Below are 6,000 nucleotides of genomic sequence, written 5' to 3' on the forward strand. Positions count from 1 at the left end.
TCACTAGGGTTTTCAGATCGTCAGCAAGGCAAGTAACAGTTTGATCATACCCCTTTATTACCCGGTTTTTATGCATTAGTCTCAACACTCAAACATTGCATGAGTTGGATCTGTTTAGCATGTGAGTATTGGGAAGTAGTTGTTGAGGTAGTACCTATTGCACTTTTCATTCAAACCCTGGGAGTTACTCCTACGTTATGCTTATACTGCTATGCTATGCTCGTAGACGTGGTTTGGTCTGAGTGATTCATGACAGTTGTGAGTATTATTATGAACTAAGGGTTTATTTAAGGTGGCTACTTTAACAAGCATCTGGGTGGATTGTTTGTAGGCACCTGGGGCAATCCAGTGCTGTCCAAGGAGATCTCGGGGAATCCATGTGATCATCCTATAGTCCGCCACCCATGCTCAAAGGGATCATATTGTTATTCATGCTGGAAACTTCCGTTCGCAGCCACAAGCCATTATGGGCTCTGGCATAGTTGAGTATGTTGCGTGACATCTTTCAGTGGTAAACTAGCAGATGTAGGGGATGTAGGTGGTACGGTTTACCCGTCGAAAGGGCTAATGCTTCTGAAAGACTCTGTCTCGGTCATCCGTTTCTCAAACATCATTTAGTGTGAGAAATCCAATGGAGGAGATCGAGTCTTGTGGGGAAAAGTGCGCAAACCTTTGCAGAGTGTACAAACTAATCATGATTAGATGTGTCCCCGGTTATGGACATCTTGAGTATCTGGTGCTTGAATTATTATGTTGATCTCGTCACTTTATTTAATTAACTTGTTGGGTTAATGATTACTTTAATTGGGATTGAGATGGGGTTACCATTCTCAATGTTTTCAACAACTTTGTAGTTAATAAAATATATTCCTTTGTTGTAGGGAAAAACTAGCTTTATGCAAAAATAACCATAGAGCCTCCACCAGCCAAATATGCATATAGTTTTAGCTGCTACTTGTTCATTACTCTACAGTGTTATTTTGCCAGCATATTCCATGTGCTGACCTGTTTTGGGCTGCAACGTATTATGTTGCAGACTTTTCAGACAAAGAGTAAGGTGCGCTAGGTTGTTGTCTTGCGCTCAGTTATGCCGTTGGAGTTGATGGACTCATTCTACCCTCGAAGCCTTCTGCTGTTATCTTCATTAGATGGCCTTCAGCCATATTATTGTAATAAGTACTCTCTTTTGAGATATTCGATGTAATAAGTGTGTGATGGCACTCTATTATAAACACTTCAAGTATTGTGTGTGTCAGCATTACCGATCCAAGGATGACACTTATGCACAGAGATTTGACCGTTTGAGGTCGGATCGCTACATTATTAGAGGAATTACTAGGAAACGACCTAGGATTAAAATTACCTCTATACGTCTTATTACCAAAATTGTTCCTACCAACCAAATTCACATCCATAGATTCATTATTATTCTCAATCAAAGTAGACAAAGGCATATCATTAGGATCAATAGAAGCACTCTTACTAGCAAATAATTTCACAAGATCATCCATCTTTCCACTCAAAGGATTAATCTCTTCAATCGCATGCACTTTTTTACTAGTGGAAGATCTTTCGATATGCCATTAAAAATAATTAACCATAATATTAACTAGGAGTTTAGAAGCTTCTTGATATGTCTCCAATGTATCTATAATTTTTGATTGTTCCATGCTATTATATTATCCATCTAGGATGTTTTATATGCATTTATATGCTATTTTATATGATTTCTGGGACTAACCTATTAACCTAGAGCCCAGTGCCAGTTTCTGTTTTTTCCTTGTTTTTGAGTATCGCAGAAAAGGAAAACCAAATGGACTCCAATTGACCTGAAATTTCACGGAGATTGTTTTTGGACCAGAAGAAGCCCACGGAGTACCGGAGATGGACCAGAGGAGTCCCGAGGCCACCACGAGGATGGGGGCGCGCCCTACCCCCTGGGCGCGCCCCCTACCTCCTGGCTGCCTCGGAGACCTCTTATATATACCCAAACTTCTAGAAAGAAACCTAGATCGGGAGTTCCGCTGCCGCAAGCCTCTGTAGCCACCGAAAACCAATCTAGACCCATTCCGGCACCCTGCCAGAGGGGGGAATCCCTCTCCACTGGCCATCTTCATCATCCCCGCGCTCTCCATGACAAGGAGGTAGTAGTTCACCCTCAGGGCTGAGGGTATGTACCAGTAGCTCTGTGTTTGATATCTCTCTTGTGTTCTTGATATCGCACGATCGTGATGTATCGTGAGCTTTGCTATTATAGTTGGATCTTATGATGTTTGTCCCCTCTACTCTCTTGTAATGGATTGAGTTTTCCCTTTGAAGTTATCTTATCGGATTGAGTCTTTAAGGATTTGAGAACACTTGATGTATGTCTTGCATGTGCTTATCTATGGTGACAATGGGATATCACGTGATCCACTTGATGTATGTTTTGGTGATCAACTTGCGAGTTCCGTGACCTCGTGAACTTATGCATAAGGGTTGGCACACGTTTTCGTCTTGACTCTACGGTAGAAACTTTGGGGCACTCTTTGAAGTTCTTTGTGTTGGTTGAATAGATGAATATGAGATTGTGTGATGCATATCGTATAATCATACCCATAGATACTTGAGCTGACATTGGAGTATCTAGGTGACATTAGGGTTTTGGTTGATTTGTGTCTTAAGGTATTATTCTAGTATGAACTCTAGGATAGATTGAATGGAAAGAATAGCTTCGTGTTATTTTACTATGGACTCTTGAATAGATCGATCAAAAAGGATAACTTTGAGGTGGTTTCGTACCCTACAATAATCTCTTTCTTTGTTCTCCGCTATTAGTGACTCTTTGTTGCATGTTGAGGGACAGTTATATGATCCAATTATGTTATTATTGTTGAGAGAACTTTCACTAGTGAAAGTATGAACCCTAGGCGTTGTTTCAATGCATTGCAATACCGTTTGTGCTCACTTTTATCATTAGTTACCTTGCTGTTTTTTTATATTTTCAGATTACAAAAACCTATATCTACCATCCATATTGCACTTGTATCACCATCTCTTCGCCGAACTAGTGCACCTATACAATTGACCATTGTGTTGTGTGTGTTTGGGACACAAGAGACTCTTGGTTATTTGGTTGCAGGGTTGTTTGAGAGAGACCATCTTCATCCTACGCCTCCCAAGGATTGAGAAACCTTAGGTCATCCACTTGAGGGAAATTTGCTACTGTCCTACAAACCTCTGCACCTGGAGGCCCAACAACGTCTACAAGAAGAAGGTTGTATAGTAGACATCACTTCTCCTAAAGTAATTTCCATAAAAGTACCTCCTGCGGACCAATCTAAAAGATTTCCAGAAGCAAAATTCAATCCGGCATAAATTTTTTGTATAATCATCCACAAATTCAAACCATGACTAGGGCAATTTCGTATCATCAATTTCATCCTCTCCCAAGATTGTGCAACATGTTCATGATCAAGTTGCTTAAAATTCATAATATCGTTCTTAAGGGAGATGATCTTAGCAGGAGGAAAATACTTGGAAATAAAAACATCTTTACACTTATTCCATGAATCAATACTATTTTTAGACAAAGATGAACACCGAGTTTTAGCACGATCTCGAAGTTAGAACCGAAATAACTTCAATTTTTAACAATATCATTATCCACATATTTCTTATTTTGCATATCACACAACTCAACAAAATTATTCAGATGGGATGCGGCATATTCACTAGGAAGGCCGGAAAATTGGTCTTTCATAACAAGATTCAGCAAAGCGACATTAATTTCATAAGATTTCACACTAGTGGCAGGAGCAATCGGAGTACTAATAAAATCATTTTTATTAGAATTGGAAAAGTCACACAATTTGGTATTCTCTTGAGCCATCGTGAAAATGCAAGCAATCTAACACACGAGCAAGCAAAAAGCAAATGAAAAAGACGAACGGAAGAGGGGCGAATAAAAAGGCAAATCTTTTCGAAAATCGTTTTAGAAGTGGGGGAGAGGAAAACGAGAGGCGAATGGAGAATAATATGATGCAAGAGATGAGATTTCATGATGGGTACTTGGTAGGCTTGATATAGACCTTGACTTGGCGTAGATCTCCTCGGCAACGGCGCCAGAAATTCTTCCAGCTACTTCATGAGCTTGCATTGGTTTTTCCCTTTAGAGAAAAGGGTGATGCCACAAAGTAGCGATAAGTATTTCCCTCAGTTAAGAACCAAGGTATCAATCCAGTAGGAGAAGAACATGCAAATAACCAAAACCTGCACAAATAATCAAACACTTGCACCCAATGCGATAAAGGGGTTCTCAATCCCTTCACGGTCACTTGCAAAAGTGAGATCTAATAGAGATAGATAAATCAAACTAAACAAAAGATATAATAATTTTGGGTTTTTTGGTTTATAGATCTGAAAATAAAAGATTGCAAAATAGTAGATCGGAAACTAATATGATGAAAAATAGACCCGGGGGCCATAGGTTTCACTAGAGGCTTCTCTCTTGATAGCAAATAATACGGTGGGTGAACAAATTACTGTCGATCAATTGATAGAAAAGCGCAAAGTTATGACGATATCCAAGGCAATGATTATGTAATATAGGCATCACGTCCGTGTCAAGTAGACCGACTCCTGCTTGCATCTACTACCATTACTCCACACATCGACCGACTCCTGCGTGCATCTAGAGTATTAAGTTCATAAAGAACACAGTAACACTTTTGGTAAGTGTCGGTGCAACAAACCCTGGGTCTGTTGATCAACTGTGCACAGGCACACGATAAAGATTGAAGCACCAGCTTAAGCCAGAGATTGAAGAACCAAAAGATTCGAAGAACCAACATGCAACTCAGATGTACCAAGATTGAGCCCAAGGAGCAAGATATCGGCAAGATAAGGGCCTCCCTTACCGGGCAGGCGAGCCTGGCAAGGGGCGAGGCCACCACCAGAAGCAAGCAACCGAGGCTCCCCGGTAGAGCCTGCCAGGGCTCGCGGGGGCAGAACCGCCCCACCAACCACTCAAGCACGACTCACGTCATCAATCAGGGTGGTGTCAAGCCACAAGCTGATTAAGTGGCAGCCATTTCCTACAGAGAAGCCTACAGATGACACCCGTCCTGCGACGTGTCAAGAAAGCAGGTGCGGAGCTGGCAAGATAGCCCGGCAGGCCTTGCGGCGCCCAGTGATGTGACACTAAGCGGCACATTTAATGCGCCACTATCATATCAGTGGATAATGACCACTTTGCCACTATGGTGACCCCAAAATCTATAAAAGGAGGCCCATGACACTCATAGGAGGGGTTAGAAGCTTGGAAAGTTGACAACCCCAAGCCACCACACGCACATAGTCGCCGCAAGCAAACCTTGCCGGGTAAGTGTACTACGCACCACCACATTCATTTTTCCATCAATCCACTAAAGCAGGAGTAGGGTCTTACGCCTCGCGGTGACCCGAACCTGGGTAAATCGATTGTGTGCTCTCTGCCGCACTACGGTACGCTGGTCTACTCTTTGTGCAACACACCTTCCCCCTGCCGAACCAACAAGGGGCCACCCGGTCCCATAGGTGGCCGCGGAAATTCCGTGACATCTTTGGCGTGCCAGGTAGGGGGAGCGCTTGTGCGAACCTGAAAGTGTACGCCACGCGTCATCTTCATCGACATTTTCATCCTCAACGGCGCCATCGACCATGGCACCCAAGAAGAAATCTGGCACCTCAGTCCATCCATCGACCTCGAACGCTCATCCGCCCGTGGCCTCCAATGCTGCGGGAGACACGGGAGCTCGCAAGGACGTGGAAGCCGCTGGGGTTGTGGCTGGAGCAGGTGGCACCATTACCGCCTCCCCGCGGCTGACATGGGGGCCAGAGCTATCGTAGGAGAACAACATCAGCAGCGTCTCGACGGTCAAGCTCTGCAAGGTGCGGGCGAGGTGGTCACTCCGTTCGCGCCCCTCTTCTCGCCGACGAGCACAGCCCCGGCAACGGTGCTCGGTCCAGGGCGAGCCATCG

Source organism: Triticum urartu, chromosome 3 (assembly GCF_003073215.2).
Source record: "Triticum urartu cultivar G1812 chromosome 3, Tu2.1, whole genome shotgun sequence".
NCBI lineage: Eukaryota > Viridiplantae > Streptophyta > Magnoliopsida > Poales > Poaceae > Triticum > Triticum urartu.